Genomic DNA, 19,887 nt, shown 5'->3' on the forward strand with positions numbered 1-19,887 from the left:
AAAAGATTTGACCCCAAATCTTGCTAAGTGAAACAATAAGAAAATGATAGAATCATAGTAAATAATGAGAATCTCCCAATGACTTGGCACTCTGAATTGACATGGATAATCCTTGACTTCAATGGAACATAATATTCCAAAGAAACAAGGCGGTGGATTGAAAGGTGACATAAAAGATGATGCGGAAGGCCTCTGATATTCCAACTCAATGCCCTATGATATGACACACCTAGACGACAATGAGGTTGATTCCCTGGATATGACGCACAAGGACAAATCGGTTTGATCCCTTGGATATGACGCACCAAGACAGATCCAAAAGATCAATGGATATTACACACCATTGAAAGAAAAGTGAGAATCACTCTCAAGGTTCCAAAAATAGTACTCAAAGCTTATTTTATTTCAATGGAGATTACAACTTATTTATAGGAAAACAAAACTTGCAAACAAAACTAGATATTTATTATTCTAGGAAATCATAAAAGCAATGCATGGAAGAGAGAGAATGTTCTTGGAATAAACATTCTTTGCATACAAGAGGGAGAGACGTTCCATGCAATTTAATTTCAGATTTTCGTCACTCTTCTTGGACAGCAAAAAACCACTTGATTTTGATTATTCATGGGCTTGTTGATATAACTCAAATTACCCTAAGGAGTGATTTTTACTCTCTCAAATAAGAGAATCAGTTGTAGTACTTAGGGATCGAATCCACAGAGAGCATGGGCGCACAATAGACTATATATATTAAGATTAAGCTAGGCAATCAATATTAAAGCAGTAAATTATATGAAAGCAAGGTGAACAAGGCAGCTGTTCGATTGTTGAGTTTGTAAACAATAAGGAGAAATAGCTAGACCTAGGGATTTATCAATAAAGAGATTCAAAACTACAATTCAAGGATGCTAATGGTTTATAGATTCAATTCTAGAACTCGATTTTAATAAGTAAGTAATTCATCTCTCACATGCAATTACTAATCAGATGTCTAAGTTTTTGTTCCAGCTTTCGTATATGAACAAGGAGCGAGCGTCGATCGATGCTATGGCATGAGCGAAGATCGATACTTCCTCAGACAAGCATTAACGACCAAATCGATTATGTTCAACTAGATTCCTAGACCAACTATCATATGCGCCTAGGTATCTAATCCAACAGGGTTCGGGTTCCGTGCATCTCAATTGTCCCATGTTTCTAGGTTCAAGCAATCAGTCACACTGTCGTGCTTTCTAACTACTCCATATCCTAGTATTACAAATCATCCTGGTGTAGAGATCTATAGATATTCTAGCAGTCCTAATTGATTATCAGTTTGACATAAAGCTCATGAAATCCCTAAACCTAAAAAGATGATTACTCAGACATAGAATCAATAACAAAAATCATAGTCTGAATAATATAATAGATAAAGAAAATGATAAAACCAATGGAGTTCCAATAAATCTCTGAAGGAGAATTGATTTTCTCTCCAAACCTAAGAGAAAACAATAGAATAGAATAATAGAAAGCATGTAGCCGTCAACAATGGCTTAGAAATACATAAATATGGTTTCTGGTCGTCCATGGGTATTTTGGTAACTTTGTGTTGTTTCTGGGCTTCAATCGGTCTTGAAATATGGCCGGCCCGCATTCTGGCATCACCGCCGATCGACACCAAGGGTGCACCATCGATCGACAGTCTTTCATCTCCTCGACAGCTTCGTCTCGCGAGGCAGATTGACCACTCTTCAGTAAAACATGCATAACTTCTGCTATAGGATGCTGATTGACCTCAAAACGGTGGCATTGGAAATATTACTCAAAACTCTATCTTGTATCTAACGGTTGGAAAGTATCCATCCATAGCTAGACATCTGACGCGTCTGTGCAGTTCTGCACTCAAAAGACTCCGAAAGACACCAAAATCACCACTTTCCTCCCAGTTATCCATGAACCTCTAAACACTCTAAATAGACTCTATATCATAGTAAATATATTAAAACACTTATATATCATGGCTAACAATGAGTAAAATCCATGGTATATCAACCCCCCCAGACTTACCATTTTGTTTGTCCTCAAGCAAAACAAACGGCCGTCTCTCTTAAAGAGGTTTGAAAACAGCAGGGACTCAAATAATTTAAAATCACTATTCTCAGTTCTGCAAATATGATAGGTGGAAGTGAATCATTACTAACCTTGGATGCTTTCAATATACTACACACTAGCTTAGTCCCATACAATCACACAACACTACTGATAGCGCCTGACGTACCTCTCTACTGACCTCATTTCTGCATAAATATAGATGTGTAGGCTACGTTTTGGGAGTATTGATCAAGAGACACATGAAATCTTACTCAAGCAAGTTTCTGAACACACAGGTAGTCTTCTCTGATCCCTTTCTTCCCTCTTTCTCTCTTCTCTGAATCTCTGTAGTTTCAATTCTAATGAACGTTTATGCTGATGCAGTCCATCTTGTTCGTCTTATTGACTTGTCTACTTTTGTAGCTCTATTTGACAAAATGTAGCAAATACCGGGGTCACAGGAGACACTCCTACCCCTCGTTTCTACAATGTGTGATCATTCCCTTCAGACTTAGAATAGCGTGGTCACATGAGACACTCCATCCCCTCTGCCTCTTCCAAGAAATCATTTCAATTTTTTGTATCTTGAGATGCCGAAGAGAGAGAGAGAAGGGAATCAGAAGAACACATACTTTTACCTTCCAAACTTGCAGAGTGAATTAATGTATACCAAGCCCCAAAACAAGCAAGTAGAGTAAATTAAGGTTGGAAGTCAGCTTTGGTTTCTCTAGACATTCTCAGAAGGTGTGGATGTTAGCATTACATGATACACTGCGGTGTTTCTATCTAATACATCCTGTAATCAGTAAATCTAGATGGTGATAGAAAGTGATTAGAGTAGCAATCAAATTGTATTTGATCATAATCTCCTTCTTGACACGATAAAAACTTTTTTGAAAACATTTAATAAGACTCACTATAAACTAGATATCAGTAAACCTCCCTCAGGCTTAAATTACACTGTCTCAAGTGTATATCCAGTCAAAGTTTGGTGAGAACATAAATCATAAGTACACAATTTAACAAGGAAAACGATATACCTGCTCGGATTAAGTGTCGATCGATGGAAAGGATATACCATCGGTCACTGCAGGTAATGTACTGTCCATCGATATCGACATGCTCTCATCGGCCGATATGCTGGGCAATCGTCTACTCGGATCTTTTTTTTTCTAAACAGCTAACTAAAACACAATATTTGTACAACCTTCCCCAGACTTAAACAAAACTGTCACCAGTGTTATACAGTCTAAGATTGGTGGGAAAATAAACCTTAGGCACTAAATTGAACAAGGTTTCGCGAGTATGCATGCCATTGATGTTAGTGTCGATCAACACAGTTAAGTGGTGATTGATTCTTCTGATGCTCTGTCGAGCGGCAGTGATCAAGTGTTTGTCAATGATGGTGCATAACTCGTCTTCCTCGTATCTTTATAAAAAACGAACAGTCAGTGATAAATAAAAAATAAAACCATTTTTTTTGGGTGAACAGTGACTCTGCTACAGTAGCCCTGTTACAGTATCTCAGCTACAGTAACTCCTAGTTTTCTGCTACAGTGTCGGTCGATGGTGCTGCTACAGTGTCGGTCGATGGTGCTGCTACAGTGTCTGTCGATGGTCTTGCTAAAATGTCGCTCGGCGCTGTTACAGTGTTGTCATTACTGTTCATCTTTTTTTTATCTCCATTAAATATAAAACGAAAATCAGTAACGATCTAAACTAAACTAAATGAAATTACCTAATAGTGGGTTGTCTCCCACTCAGCGCTTTGTTATAGTCATTTTAGCTTGAATTCTGGAGATCTGATTCAGTCCGGATAAGGATGTGTACTTGCTCCAAAACAAGTCTCAGTGTCTCTCTTCCTTATTTTGTTGATGCAGTTGAGAAAAGCTCTTGCAGAAACTTCTCCTTTTCCTCTCAGCTCTGGATCACATAACACTTTAACCTTGGTAAAAGGTTATGGACCTCCTCTGCAGTGCACTATATACTGAAGACTTCCCTCTTGACATTGCAAAGGGACTAGTGACAGGAAATCTGCATCTACATTCCTTTTCTTTTATGTTTCCATATTCATAGTCCTTCCCCCAGACTTAGACTTTTCATTTTTGGGCTGTTCTGAAATTCAGAGGGTGTCGACCGATGCTGAAGGCTTCGTGTCGATCGATTCTGAGGACTGAGAGTCGTCCGATGCTGAAGGCTGATTGTCGATCGATTCTGAGGACTGGAAGTCGACCGATGCTGCAATTCTAATGTCGACCGACTCTGATTCTGGTATTGCATGCTCGCAATTTGAATCAGCTGTAGGTCCTGGATCTTCAAGTATCTCTATGCATGAAATAAGCTCCTCACTTTTCTTATTTTCCATGGGATCATAGAAGACAGTTTCATCAACATTAGTCAGACACATCTTATTTCTCTTTAGATCACAAACTGCCCCCACTGTAGCCATGAAGGCTCTTCCAAAAAGAAGTGGAGATGTCTTGCCGGATTTGATATCCACAACATGAAAGTCCAAAGGGATAATGCATTCCCCTATCTCCACCTTAACATTCTTGATCATGCATGTTGAGTTTGCTTGGGAGTTATCCACGAAAGTGAAACTATCTTTAGAAGGTTCCATCTTTACTCCTAAGAGCTCAGCAGTGGCTATGGCCATGATGCTGACTGCAGATCCAGTATCGCAGAGGGCGTTTGGTAAATTATCGCTACGTATAGAGCGTGGAATTAGGAACTCTCCAGGGTCATGTTTCTTCTTCAATGTCCTCTAGGGTTTACGGTGACCTTGTTGAATAGCAGCTCAATGTCCTTATCTGTCTCTTTGCTCTCTCTGAAGAAATTACCAAGTCTACACTTATGATATGCATTCTCGAAAGACATATCCTTAGGAACCCTCTTGCGAAATCCATCAAGTTCCACTTTGTTAATTTCTCTCTTGAGGCGTTTGGGAATATAGGGTTTCCTAGATTTCACTCTCTTCTCAACTGGAATTTCTTCTTCTGTTGCCTGCCTTTCCATGGCAGGTTCATATCCGTCTATTTGGTGTCGATCGATACCTGGTATATGTCGTCGATTGACACTCTCAACAAAAGAGGTTTCAGTTAGGGTTGATTTCTCTTGCTCTGTTGCTTCTGCAGATTGCAGACTTATCTTCTATATTGTCTTCAAGCAAACTGATGTCTAAGATGGATTTCAAGTTTCCTTCAAGCGGTGTGCATCAAGATCTTGTAAACGTACTCGGTATGGCATTGGTAGTTGTCGATCGCTGCTCTTCTGTTGTTCGACGCTCTCTTGTTGTTGTCGATCGATTCAGTCTTGTTGTTGTGGATCAGCGTCATCTGATTTAACTCGAGCTAGGGTGGGAGGATGCGGGTGTCAAGCGGTGAAATCTGAGTGGCTCTAAAATCGAACAGTTTGGCACGATCCCAAAAGTGCTGTCGATCGATGTTCGGCTGATAGTGTCGATCTACACAAATACGAGCTACCAATGGACATGCAACTCTCGACTAGAAAGCTTCTTCGTCCAGCTTCTCTTGCTTGATTACTTCCCCAAAGTAATTATCAAAGATGGAATTGACCTGGTGTTCCTCAGTGTCGGGATGAATAGTGTCGGGATGAACAGTATCCCGATGAACAATACCGGATTGAACAATGTCGTTCCTTTTAAAAAGAGTTTGCTCTTTCACAGCTTCTGCAATCTGAGAAATCTGGGTTGACATAGACGTTTAAGGCTTCAAATTTTATAGTCAGCTCCCTGTAGACACAATCCAACCTCATATTTAAGCAGTCACTCGTCGCCTGCTTAATTTTTAGGATCTTTTCCATCATATGAATATGGTTCTGATTCTCACCCTTTTCTACGTCTTGTTCCACCAATGAAACTTCATATACAAAACCAATCTCAGCCTCAACGATCTTGTCGGTATCCATCGCAGCTGATTTTATCATGTGCATATCCAGATTTTTGGAACTGTTGCTAGACATCAGGTTCTCAATCAATCTCTTAGCTTCCTCTGGGTCCTTGTCTCGAAGTTTCCTTCGCTTGCAGTATCCAACATCATATGATATCGCACATCAATACCCTTGCGGAACTTCTTCAGCGGCTGAATCTCCGTAAAACCATGACGTGGACAATCCCTTTTGTATCTCCTAAACCTCTCCTAAGAGCTTTTGAAAGCTTTTGTAGGTCCCTGAGAGAATGTCCAAATTTTATCTCTCATCTCTTTAGCCCTTGCATAAATTCAGTAATAAATGTAGTCTTGACATCATTCCATGTAGTGAGGGATCCTGGTGGTAGGCGTCTCAGCAAATCCCAGAGAGAGAATGTTTGAACAGCTTGCAGATGATGTAGTCTTTGGTTGCTTCATTCTCATGGATGCCAGACACAAAATTTTTGGTGTCTCAATATGGTCCAGAGGATTTTCATGAGGAAGACCACAATAAGGGTGCTGACCCACATGAGAGAAGTGTGCGGGGGTGTATTTGAAATCCCTGGATTTCTAGAGGTTGAATCGCAGACATGTTGGTGTTCAAATCTGATCAAATCTAATATCCTAGTGTTCTCTGTCGAAGAACTTTAGCATCCTCAGTGGCAGCAGATGGCTCAAGGATTGCAGCCCCTTGTCCATCTATGTTCTGATCTGCTGCAATACACAGATGACCTTCAGGGTCATGCAGGTCTTCATTCTCATCCCTATGTAGCAGAAGTGTCGCAGCCATGTCTGCTCGCGGATTGGTATCGATCAATGTTCGAGTTGAGCCGTCGATCGTCGCTCTGTCACAAGTGTCGATCGACGTAGTAGAGGTGGTGTCGATCGATGCTGCGCGTTTCTCTTTGCGGATCGAGCGTTCCAAATATGATGGGTCTGAGAATAAAAGTAATTCCTCATTGCTCCTTCTGGTACTGATAAGCATGTACCTGAAAGATAAGAAATTTGTTTTTATGTAAGTAACTATGACAGTAAATAAAACCTAGACTAAACCTATTAATCAAGTCTAATGGTGAATCCTTGTTCATCGGCAATGGCGCCAAATTTGATATCACTCTAATTACTCTAAGGAGTGATTTTTACTCTCTCAAATAAGAGGATCAATTTTAGTACTTATGGATCGAATCCACATAGAGCATGGGCACACAATAGACTATAGATATTAAGATTAAGCTAGGCGATCAATATTAAAGCAGTAAATTATATGAAAGCAAGGTGAACAAGGCACTCCTACCCCTCTAAACCGCATGAAATCATTTCAATCTTTTATTGATATGGATGATGAAGAGAGAGAGAGAGAAGGAAATCAGAAACACACAGACTTTTACCTTCCACACTTGGAAGAGGAATCCGATCTATTGTATACTAAGCCCCAAGACAAGCAGATTAACCTCAATTAGGTGGGTGGTCAGCTTTGGTTCCTTCAAACATTCTCAGCAAGTGTGGATATTTGGCAGGTGATCCACGTTAGTATCTCTAATAAACTCTGCAGTTAATAAATCTAAGAGTGGTGCTAGAGAGTGGTTAGATACTAAGTGAAATTGAAAAAAGTTCATTGTCCCCTTCTTGACTCAATAAAAACTTTTTGAAAACATTTTATAAAACTCTTAGATAAACTAAATTTCAGTTAACCTCCCCCAGACTTAAATAACATTGTCCCCAGTGTATATCTAGTCGAAGTTTGGTGAGAACATAAATCATAAGTACATAATGTAACATGGAAGAACGATATACCTTCTCGCTGATGTTAGTGTCGATCGACACCATTAAGTGTATGTCGATCGTTGCTGGTGTAATATTGTCGATCGATGTTGACTAGGTCTCATCGGTCGATTTGCTGAGCAATCGTTTCCTTGGATCTTATATTTTTTTTTTTTTTAGTTTTCTTTTTACCTGCAATAAAATAAATACGAAAAATCAGTAATAGATTCAAAAAAAAACTAAGTAAGACTTACCAATGAGTTGTCTCCCTTTAATCGTTTTGTTACAGTCATTTAGCTTGACTCTTTGGAGGATGTTTGGCTAGTATGGAGGTAAGTGACTACTTGTTGGAAAACAAGTGTCTACATCTTCTCTGCTCATCTGAAATCATGTACCAACGAAACTTCTTATGGCTTCATCTCCTATGGTCCACTGGTTTTTCATTATCTCCTTAGCAATCTAATTAGAATGCATTCTTTTCCGAAGATGTCCAATACAGCCTTGCTGCATTCTAATTCTGGCATGTGTTGTTTCTAAGATGTCCTCAAATCTCTGGGAAATATCCTCCTTCAGCAAGTCTTGAGAAAAATTAATCTCATCAAGCTTGTCTTCTAACAACTTCACTGTTACCAGCCTTCCCCTGAAAGATGCGTGGTTGGCGTCGATCGATGGTCGAGTGTGATCGTCGATCGATGGATATTCTTCTGCTCGGATCTCAGTCTGTCTCCGAATCAAGATATTTTCCAAATGTACATAGAATTCAGACAACCATGACATTTCATTCAGATATCATGACATCTCAAAGCTGCACAAAAAAAAGAGGACAAAAACGTGAAAAAAAATACAAGAGAAGTGGAGAGCTGATTCTCCTTATGACCTGAGACAGAACTTGTTTTCTCGCTGGACTACTAGTCCTTGAAGTGGAGGAGCAAACACCATCCTCTAGAGGCAAAAATCTTAGCTTCTTTGGATTTCTTGAATACCGCAAAAATGAAATTCATCTAGTTAAGAAGAAAAAAAAACTCATCATGAGACAACCGTTGATTTGAAATGAGGATTATGGAAGCGAAGCAAGAGTCGCTGGCATGATAAGCAATTCTAAATCAAAACCCTTAAAGGCATCTTTTCCTTCGTAGCCGCTGTGAGGAAGCGAGACCATGAGCCAGTAGTCGACGATGTCTTGATCCCAAAAGTCTAAGGGCCAGAAAGGGAGAATCTTGGCGGTGATGGGCTCGACATCTGGACTTTGAAGATCCATCATCGCAAGATTTAATCTTTGTGGGATCATGAAAATCAGATGGGTGGTCCAGTCCCGTGGGAGAGATAAAAAGAAAAAGAGAATGATACTTTATCAGTGAGGTAAAAGAAATATAAATATTAAATTGATTAGTATATATTTATGATTTAATTAGAAAAAATAAATAAGAGAAGTCGAAGGACATTTTGGTATTTTCATGTGCTAAAGTGTATGAAAAAAGTGTTAAAGTGTACGAGAAAATGTGCTAAGAGCAACTAATGATCCGGTCTGTAATAAAAAGAGTTATTTACGTGGTAGGTCACTTTTTGACTTTGTCTATCACACAGGGTCACAATGTGCTACTCAGACACATTTTGGATGGTTATATACCATATTTTCCCTGAAAAAGGCAAACCAGGTTTGATTTAGTAGCGGTGGATTTTTTTCTGGTTTGGGTTTTAAAATTCAAAACTCACGTCTGAGTTGATTGTGGGTTGCGGGCTCCAGCAAAAAATCAAAATTTTTTTTAATTGTAAGGAAACAAAGGGAAACGAAGGATTATATTCTAGGGTTAAGTTTTAATTTTTTGCAGTTTCTCTATTGGTGCTCCCACAAAGGTGACTGGAAAAGAGATTTCGGGATTTTTTCTTGGATCGGAGATGGGGTTTGGCGACTGGGGAATGACGACGAGGCGGGATGAGCAGGCGGAGTCGTGACCTTCGGTGTACCGTAGATCGATGCCGTTATTGCTCCATGTTGAAGATCGCCATTGTTGAACCTTGAGATAAAGTTTTGGTAATTTGCACCTTTCGTCCTTGTAGTTTCAATTCTTATCATTTTCACCATAAAACTTCTAGGGTTGCATATAAGTCCTCTTGAGTTAACCCCTAAAATTTTTAATTATACAGAGCAGACTCCCATAACCGCACAAATGATTCACCATCTTCTTGTTGTTTTCAGTTCAGCCCTTAACTTTATAATTTGACAATGGAGGATTCAGCAAAAAAAAACACAAACTTTGCACGAATTGCCAAAAAAAATTTGTACTCGAGCTTGGCCACAAAAACACTTTACTTTTGTTGATTTTTTTAGTTTATTAAGCAACTTAGGATTGACTGGCCATATTAACACACCGTGAACCCACCGTTAAAACAACGTTAACTAGACGTTAAATGTTGGCGTTAAATGAAACGACGTCGTTTTCAAATGAGATGAAACGACGTCGTTTTATATGATTTTAAAATAAAAAAAATTAGATCCTTGGTTTTGAACTCAGGTTGGTTGGGACAAATAACAAGGCATTTTACCACTGGCCTACTGACACTTTCAATGAGGTTACAAACACATTTAATTTTATTTGGTACTGATTGAATATAAAAAAAATCTCTACAAACTTAAAAAGATCTTTAAAATTCTAAAAAAATATAAAAAAATTCAAGAAAAAGTAATATTAAAATTAAATTATAAATAAATTTTTTTTGTTAAAAATGAAAAAATTCCAAAATAATTTTAAAAATAAAATTCCAAAAAATTTAAAAATTCAAAGAAAATGCAAAAAAATAAAGTTACAATTATCAGCTAAAAATTAAAATCGCACTCATAATGGGTACAATATTTATTTTAAGAATTTTAATTTAATTTTAATATGTGAGTATCTTTTTATGTGTGTATAATTAATTTCAACTTTTAGCAATTGTTTTAAAAAAAATGAAAATTTTGGAAGATTTTTGATTTTTTAAAAGAAATAATAAAATTTTATTTTTAATTTTAGTTCGAAATTAATTTTATAAAAAAATTCTATATTTTTTTAATTTTTTGGAATTTTAAAAATCTTTATAAGTTTTTAGAGAATTTTTTTATATTCAATGAGTACCAAATAAAATTAAATGTGTTATTAACTCCAATGAAAGTGTCACTAGCCTAGTGGTAAAATACTTTGTCATTTGACCCAACCAACCTGGGTTCGAAACCAGAGATCTACTTATTTTTGTTTTCAAACCATATAAACGACATTAAATTTTTCTGTTAAATTTTCTGACGGCGTGCTAAATTGGCAAGTCAACAAAAACATTGTTAATTAATTCTAAAGTCAATGAAAGTTTTGTGTTTTTTTTTTGTCAGTCCAAAAGTTCATGTTTCTTTTGACAATTCATGTAAAGTTGAGATTTTTTTTGGTCGAATTCCCTTTGACAATGTCTAAAGTTTCAACTTTCAAGTCTCCATATTGATGTGGAAGAGTTATGTAAGAAATCTAGAAGGGAAAAAATGTAGCATATGCTATATACCTCAAAATTCCATTGACACTGATGTTAAAATAGTTAAGTTAAGAAAAGTACACGATATGAAAATGGTGTTTACATGTGCAAAACCAACTTTGTAATATTGTCCACCTTTTTTGATGTCCATATGTACACCAATCTCATCGTGTACAAGCACCTGATCGTTCTATCATGGAATATATGTACATATTGTTATCATGGATAAACCCAAGTTTCTTACGTAAAAACAAATGTGTACACTAACATCGATCGACGCTGAGCCGTCACATTCAAATCTGATGAAGTCTCGACCAGATTTTGACACCAGAGCATAGATTGATCAGATGGTAAGAGATCTACAGAACTCTGGGAGCTGCAGAAGAGAAGCTTGATAACAGATGTGATGACATCTATTTCCCATGGGACATCACCATCAGTTCTTTGACTTCTCAGACAGAAGCATGCAGAGTGAGATAGTAGAAATTCAGAGATACATCGCTCTTCGACCAAAGGCATGGACATCGATCGATAGACGCATCAACATATCGACCGACAGTCACAGAAGGATATCGATCGACGAAGCTACACCAACAAACCGAGGAAGGCTAGTACCAAAGGTGAAATCAGATATGTCTAATACAAACAATCATGGAGAGGAGATCTCAGCTTACGCATATGCCACACTTGTGAGACATCATTTCAAACTTGAATGTCTTGGAGACAGATTGCAGAGGATAAAAAAATACAAATGCAACAATGAAAGACAAATGGTGCAGAGGAGACGAAGCAATGCGAGACTTCACTGGTACATGGTTCAATAAGAGCAGAGAAGAGATGGACACTTGCTTCCCAGCAAGTACCTGCTTTCCACATTACTAGCTAAATCACCTCCAAAGTCAAGCTAAATGACTATAACAAAGCGCTGAGTGGGAGGCAACCCACTATTAGGTAATATTATTTGGTTTTCATTAATTTTGTACTTATGCTAGTTTTTGAATTTTTTCAGGTCATAAAAAAAGAAGAGATCCGAGTAGACGATTGCCAAGGGTATCGACCGACGAAACACTGCCGACACCGATCGACAGAACATCACCTGCCGCGACCGATGTCAACACCTTTATATCGATCGACATCTATTCCGGTCTGGTATATCGTTCTTACTTTTTCAATTAAGTCCTTATGCTTTATTTATCACCATAACTCCGACTGAATTTACACTGGGGACAGTGTAGTTTAAGTCTGGGAAGGGGGGAGGTTTACTGATATTCGTTTATTTATGAGTCTTATTAAAATGTTTTCAAAAAAAAAATTATTGTGTCAAGAAGGGGATGATGAACTTACTGATTTTGCTTGTTATCTAACCACACCATTCTAGACTTACTAGTTGCAGATAACACTAAAGATACCAAAGTGGATCAACCTGTCAACTATGTTACACTTACTGAGAATGTTTGAAGGAACCAAAGCTTACCTCTAACCTAATTGAGCTCAACTCTGCTTGTCTTGGGGCTTGGTATACATGAGATCAGATTCTTCAAACAAGTCTAGAAGGTAAAGCCTTGTGTAGATTCATCACCCTCACTCTCTCTATTACGAAATATATAGATATGATATAAAAAATAATTGTAATATATATATATAAAATTATAGATAAATTAGGAAAGATATTCGAACAAGAGTTGGTGGCTACAACCATTAAGCCTTGTTTCATGAGAGTTCTATAGGTAAAGGATTAGAACATGACTTGGTGGCTACAACCATTATGGCTTGATTCACAAATAATCCTAGGATATAGGTCAAAAAGAAGTGAACAGGATTTGGTGGCTAAAACCATTAAAGCTTGATTCATGGAAGCATGTCCAATTTTGGTCAATGATCTTGCAATATAAGCAGACTTTAACTGAGAGAGAAATTAGTAGAGAGAGAGGAAATGAACTTTTATTTACCTGCAGGTCCAGATACTTGTTTGAGCATCCTTGCATCATGTGATCGATATTCCCAAGGTAAAGCCTACACTTTTATTTATGCAAAAATTGAGGTTGGTAGAGGGGATTGTCAGACATGATTTGCTAAGTTATTGACTATATGAACTTGGTTGTTAGACTAGGATATGGTATAGTGTGCTTCTGAAATTAGGACTTTCTAAGGTGTTGATTCTAAGTTTTAAATCTGTGAGTCCCTGCTGTTTTCAAACTTCTTTCAGAAAGATTGTCTGTATGTTTTGCTTGTGGACAAGCAAAATGATAAGTCTGGGGGAGTTGATAGGACATGGATTTTACCCACTTTTAGCCATGGTTTATAAGTGTTTTAATAACTAATTATTATATTCTAGAGTCTATTTACTATATTTGTAGGACCATGAGTGATTTGGAAGAAAGTGATGATTTTGGAGCATTTTGGAGATATTTGGAGAAAGCATCCGAGCTGGCCATCGAGCAAGACAATTGGTCGACATTCAGAGACAATAATCGATCGATGCACACCCTAGGGCATCGATCGACGGTGAAACGCGCATAAGCCCATTATGTTCCAGCCGACTTAGAGCCCAAGACTTCACCAATTAACAAGATTACCCTTGACGAATTTAAACCTAATTATATATAGCTTGCTAACATGTTAGAGGCAAAGTGTGCTTTCTTGTTTTCTTATTTTCACAGCAAAGATTTTCTAGGATTTTTTGTAGATTGGAGAGGAGATCCAAAGAGATTTGTGATTGGAACTCCATTAATATCTATCTATTTATCTATGCAGTTTTTATACCTAATTGGGGTTATGAATTGCGTAGCCATGTCTGAGTAGTTCTCTTGTTAGGTTTAGGGTTTAAATAGGTTATGAGAGATTAGCCCCAACAATAGATTGCTAAGCTGTAATATTCATCATTAGGATTGTCATTAAAGCATGTTTCTAGTTTAGCTAGCTAGAACTTCATCTAAGAGTTGTAGACTCAAGTCATCACTTGCATCTCACCCTGAATCCATCCTAATTGAGCTAGGATTGCTAGAGTAAGGCGAGAGCTGATCTAGGAAGCCTAGTGAGCACATTCAGCCCGCGCGTGAAGCTTGACTAAAATGCGTCGATCGATATTCCAATCGAATAATCGATCGACGGGTCAACAAGTGTATCGATCGATATTCCTATAGAATCATCGATCGACACTTATATCTGGTCAATAGACAAACCTAGAAAGCGAGAGGCGATCAGTTTGTTTATAAGGGTTGAGCTCTATAATATCATGCATATAACTTATTAGGCATCTGTAGGATTATAATCCTGAATACCTGAATAGAAACCCTACGTCTAGCTATTTCATCTACATACCAAAACCCCAATCAAATCAATCGAGCAACTGCCTTGCTCACAAACCTGCTATTTACATTTAATCATAATCAACCTAGCTTAATCACTTTGATTAGATTTATTAGGTTTCGTAGCTCCTTGTGAATTTGATCCTTAAGTACTACAACTGAACCTCTTATTTGAGAGAGTAATTCACTCATTTGGGTAATTTGAATGAGATCATATAACTAGGTAATTCGCTGACAGCTCCTGCGGCCGAAGCCTTTATAATCTCTTGTAATGATCGCAATGCTCTTACGTGGATTCGAAATAAGATCTACCTTTTCTATAAATTCGTTTTGTTATCTTTTCATATTTTCCGCATTTATTTGGTCACTTGTCGTTGGCTATCGTAGAGAATCCGAGACCTCAGGGAAAGTTAGGGTTTCTTGACTTTCCTCTGATTACGAAATTCGACAGTGCAAATTTTGGTTCCCACAGTTTGGCGCTAGAAGGAGGGGTGGGTACGGATTACTCTAACTCATAGCCGCAAAACGCTTGATCAAAACGATGTCTGGCAATACGAAAGACAAAATCGCAGTTCGCAACAACGCTGGTAAAACAACTCTAGCAAAAACTACGCCTATGGCCAACGCTTACGCAAAAGCTACAATTCTTGAGAAAATCCAAACCTAGTCGCAAATTTTCGCCATGAGAAGAGCACCAAAACGAGTTCGTGATTTCTCTGTCTAAACAAAAAGGGCAACAATAAATTTTATCAAACCCCGTAAGATTTGGCTCATTACCGAGCTAAAGAAGTCTCAATGTGTATTTTACCAAAAGACATTTTCTGAAAAGGAAGCACAACAAATCGGGTACAAAGGAAGCACAACTAATCGAAAAACCCTAGGTTATCGCGGCAAAAGGAAGCACAACAAATCGGGTACATATCTCACCGCTGTACTTCTTCCGAATATCTTGCGGAAACCCAAGGTTAATCGCGGAAAGATGAAGCACAGCAAATCGGGTACATAACTCACCGTTGTACTTCTTCCGAATATCTTGTGGAAAAACCCTAGGTTACTCGCGGAAAAATGAAGCACATCAAATCGGGTACATAACTCACCGATGTACTTCTTCCGAATATCTTTCGGAAAATCCCTAGATTAATCGTGGAAAAAGGAAGCGCAGCAAATCGGTTACAAATCCCCCACGGCTGTACTTCTTTCAAATAACTTTCGGAGAAATGATCTCACTCAAATTACCCTAAGGAGTGAATTACTCTCTCAAATAAGAGGTTCAGGTGTAGTACTTAAGGATCGAATCCACAAGGAGCTAGGGAACCTAATAAATCTAATCAGAGTGATTAAGCTAGGTTGATTATGATTAACTGTAAATAGCAGGGTGTGAGGAAGGTAGTTGCTCGATTGGTTTGATTGGGTTTTTGACACTTAAATGAACTAGCTAGACTTAGGGTTTCTATTAAGGTAATCAGGATTACAATCCTACAGATGCTTAACAATTGTATGAATGATATTATAGAGCACAATCACTTATGAACAAACCGATCAGCGTCGGCTTTCTAGGTTTTTTTATTGACCAGATATAAGTGTCGATCGGTGATTCTTGAGGAATATCGATCGATACACCTTGTGCACCGTCGATCGATTATTCTATAGGAATATCAATCGACGTGCTCATAGTCAAGCTTTACGCGCGGGTTGAATAATGCTCACTAGGCTTACTGTATCAGCTTTCGCCTTACTCTAACAATCCTAGCTCAATTAGGACGGATTCAAGGTGAGATTCAAGTGTTAACTTGTGCCTACAACTCCAAGGTCAAGGTTCTAGCCAGCTAAACTAGAAACATGCATTAATGACAATCCTAATGATGAATATCACAACTAGAAATCTATAGTTGGGGCTAATCTCTCATAACCTATTTAAACCCTAAATCTAACCGTAGAACTACTCAGACATAGCTAAGCAACTCATAACAACAATAAGGTATAAAAACTGCATAGATATTAAATAGATAATAATGGAGTTCCAATCACAAATCTCTTAGGATCTTCTCCCCAACTCTACTAAAATCCTAGAAAACCTTTTGCTGTGAAAACAAGAAAACAAGAAAGCACATTTTCTTAAAAACACTTTGGCAAACTATAAATATTAGGTTAAAAACTCATCATGGGCAATCTTGTAATTTGGTGAAGTCTTGGCCTCTACGTCGGCTGGAACCAAACGGGCTTCTGCGTGCTTCGCTGTCGATCGATCTCACAAGGTGTGTATCAATCAATTATTTCGTCTGAATGTCGACCGTTGGTCTTCCTCGATGGTCAGCTCGGACATTCTCTCCTTTTATCTCCAAAATGCTCCAAAATCATCACTTTCTTCCAGATCACTCCTGAACCTATAAATATACTAAATAGACTCTAAACATAGTAATTAATTATTAAAACACTTATAAACCATGGCTAAAAGTGGGTAAAATCCATTGTCTATCAACTCCCTCAGGCTTACCCTTTTGCTTGTCCTCAAGCAAAACATACATGGAGTCCTAATATCAAAAGGACATTATACCATATCCTAGTCTAGCAACCATATTTAATGATGTGATCATAGACCAGCTAGCTAATGGAGATGATAGAGACATAGATGAGCCGAGTGATGAGGATGTCTTGGCCATGCCTAAAGGACCTATGACTCGATCCAGATCAAAGAAGCTCACGGAAGCTATTGGAGGATTGGTTAAGATGTTTTGGAAGCAAGAGGAATGTCTTGGTAGAAGCTTGATCAACCAAGACACACTTATCACCATTCAAGCTACTTCATCATCAAGCTGATCATCAACTAGGCAAGCAATCTATGTGTGCTCTTTTTCCCTATCTTTAGTTTTGTCCCACTGGGTTTTCCAAGATAGGTTTTTAACGAGGCCATAGATTTGCTTCTCAAATCACCTAGCTGATGATCTCGATCCAACCTTATCTCGGATCAACCTAATGTTATATTATGTCTTTCATGTTATGCTTTTGTTTTCAAAACTTGTCATGTGTTTCTTTTTCCAAGAGAGCCGTGTGCCTTAACTCTCTTTAGTTTTCGAGAAGCTTGGAGTCTGTTCCAACTTCTCTTACTTAAGTATGCTCCTAAATCTCTAATGATTATCAATTATCTTTCACATAAACCTTTTCTCTTGTTCTCTCTACTGCTTGTTTTGCGAGTTGTTGAGTGTTCTTGTTGGTGTGTAATATCCAACAACCCAAGAGTGTCTATCTCGGTGTGTCATATCCGATCTAGTCACTTAGGAGTATCAGGAAGCCTTTCCGCAGCCTCTTGTGTCACCATTCGATCCACAAACCTTGAAGAAATTGACTCTTTGATTTGTTCTTGCAAGGAACTATCCCATACTAACCAGAGAAGCAATCTAGGGACTTATTATTTGGTATCAGAGCATCTCTGGCTAGGGAAGTTCTCGTTTCTATCGTGTGTCGATTCAATCTATTCATCTTCTTGTTCAGATTTTGATCGATCTGTTTTGTTTATCTGTTTTTCAATTGATATGTTCTTTGTATCTCGTTAACCATTGATTGATCTGTGATCTGTGGTTGTTTGATTGTGTGATCTGATCGTTTTGTGTCGACCTAATTGTTTAAAGTTTCTAAATTGATAGATCTAGGTTTCGTGTTCTTAGATCCGATTGTTATCGATTCATATTCTCGTATTGATCTATTGTTTGAATCTGTTGATCGTGTGATCTTTTCTTAAAAACTGTCTAGAACTGTTAGATCTCCTTGTGTGTTGTCGAAATCTGATCAAATAACATACTCTGATCTCATTTCTTTTGAGACTTATCAGATTCTTGTCAATCACGTTATTGTTTTGATCGCTTTTAAAATTTGAAAAGTTGTGTGAATCGATTGTTCTTGATCGTGTTCATCTGTATCCGTTTGTTAAAAGTTCATCATCTCTTGTTTCTAATCAACCTGATCGAATTGTTGAAGCTGTCGATCTGAATTCTCTTTGCTTATTAATCAAGTTTCTGTTACCGCTTGCTTCATTTTGGTTTAAATCTCTTTGTTCATCTACAAAATTGCGATCAGTTTACTTGAATTATTTTTACTGGCTGAGTGTTGTTGTTGATTCCAGGTACCAATGGGGAAAGATTCAGAAGAAGAAGCCGAGCTAGTGAGGAAGAACCAGATTCTGAGGGAACAAATGACCGAGCAACTGAATCAGAATATGGTCACTACTATGGCTGATCTGCTCAAGGCTAGCATGAAGGAATTTCGTGAGGAGATGAGACAAGAGATGAGGCAAGCTATTGGCCAGGGCCATGGCAATGAATCAAGAAGAAACCGACGTACTCCAACTCGACAAGAGCATCTCCAGCTTCTGCACACTCAAACTTTGTGTTCAGGTTGTTGTAGACATAATCAATCTTCCCATTGAAGTCCACCGTCAGGTTCTGCTGTCCTTCAAGGACCCGATCAAGCCTTGCTTCAATTTTTCTCTCCTGAGTTTGTGGTGGTGGCTTCTGGTAAGATGAGTTCCCATAACTCATGTTGTTGTTGATGCTGTAGTTCTGGCTGTGAGGTTTCTGGTACTGTGAATTCTGGTTGAAATTACTCCTCTGTCCATTGTCATAGAAGTTCCCGATTCCATTCTGGTTTCCAGACCTCTGGAATCCAGCTCCACTGATGAAGTTAACATCCTCCTCTACTCCTACTCTATCCTCTGCATCTACAACATCTGCATCCTCTACTAAGCAAGAATGCTTCCTGAGAAGCTTGTGAACACTGTCCAGCTTTGCTTTCACCTCATCCATATGCTCCTTCCCAAGGATGGCTGCAGATTTCATTCTCTCAAAATCAGTGTTCTTGGTGATATTGCTGAATACCAAGTTTTCAATAAGTCTCACAGCCTCTTCTGGATTCCTAGTGTTGAAGTTCCCTTTGCTAGACGCATCAAGAGCCATCTGATACTGCACTTAGAAGAAAGTGTTGAGCAGCTGCACTTCATTGAATCTATGGTGTGGACAATCTCTCTGGTAAGACTTGAATCTGATCCAGGAGCTTCTGAATGACTCTGTAGGCCCATGCGTGAATGTAGCAATCTTGCTCCTCAAGTTACTAAGGAATGTGTTCTTGATGTCGGCCTAGGATGTAAGAGATCCTGGTGGTAACTGCTTAAGCCAATGCGAAGCCTCTCCAGCAAGCGACTACTTGAAGAGCTTGCAGAATAGGTAGTCCTCAGGGACTCCATTGACTTTGATAGAAGATATAAGATCCACGAACTTCTCCAGATGGTCCATAGGATGCTTGTGAGATAACCCATAGTAGGGTGTATGTCCCACGAGTGT

This window comes from Brassica oleracea, chromosome C8 (genome assembly GCF_000695525.1).
Source record: "Brassica oleracea var. oleracea cultivar TO1000 chromosome C8, BOL, whole genome shotgun sequence".
NCBI classification, from domain to species: domain Eukaryota; kingdom Viridiplantae; phylum Streptophyta; class Magnoliopsida; order Brassicales; family Brassicaceae; genus Brassica; species Brassica oleracea.